This window comes from Dermacentor silvarum, chromosome 10 (genome assembly GCF_013339745.2).
Source record: "Dermacentor silvarum isolate Dsil-2018 chromosome 10, BIME_Dsil_1.4, whole genome shotgun sequence".
Taxonomy (NCBI): domain Eukaryota; kingdom Metazoa; phylum Arthropoda; class Arachnida; order Ixodida; family Ixodidae; genus Dermacentor; species Dermacentor silvarum.
Window position 1 is genome coordinate 55,577,592 of NC_051163.1, and position 1,078 is coordinate 55,578,669.

Here is a 1,078-nt window from a genome sequence, read left to right on the forward strand (position 1 = left end):
TTCTCCATGTCCCTTTCTCCAGCGGCCTGTTCGTACGGTAAGCTCTCGTATTCGTCTCTCCATTTGGGGATTCGGGAAGTTAGTGCATCCTGTGCGTGACCATGGTGCGCTTGTGGTGGCTGAGCAGCTGGGGTTCCTCACCTTCCTGCCACTACAAGGGAAGCGTTAGGGATAAATAGCACGTTGAAGCGTGGAGGGATAAATAGCAGGCGCACCACGCTTCCTGTTAAGGGATTCCTTCTGCGGTCATTACTTGTAAAATACTTCATCATCGGCCTGTGTTTCACGTCAACTGCAGGACGAAGGCCTCTCCCTGCGATCTCCAGTTACCCCTGTCTTCCGCTAGCTGATTCCAACTTGTACCTGCTGTCAATGACTGTAGGGAGCTAAATGACCACACATTTCATGGTGAATGCCAGTCGGGGAGAGGCGTCGCTTTTCACGTTGAGTCTTTCCTAACTCCAAGCTTTGAAATAGATAAATCAATATGTAAATAAATAAATAAATAATATTAAACTTATGCTGCGGCATCTGTGGCCGACTATCACTTCTAGTTTGTCAACCCTTATTTATGTCGATGTGTCAGTGTGACCTGACCAGCACTACGCTGAATGCACTACGATCTTTCCGACCGCAGTCTCCCCTCGTGTACTCGCCGCGCGTCGCGTTTGCCCTTGCATGCGAGGTTGTTTAGACACAATCGAATTGATATTATACATATTCTCAATTTCACCATATTAACTAAAGAGAAGCATTCATTGACAACCATCCCTTGATTGGCAAGCCTGCTGGATCGGTTTACATCTCGGTGCATGTATTTATGGATTTAATAACAAAGGTGCTGTCTCATAAAATTTTCCGGTACCAGGCATCGTCCAAACCGGCACCGGATCTAGTGCGAGTCGAGCCGGGCCAGAGTGGCGGGTGACGTACGTATGCGTGGACTCCAAACAAGCACGTGGTCGTCGTCATGCCGTCGTTTTCCTCTCGTCGTCGTCACTTAAACGCCTTCCTTCAGTGTGATCATTCCTTCACTGCCGTGCTACATCGTCATCGGTCGACCGCCTTTCCTTCCATT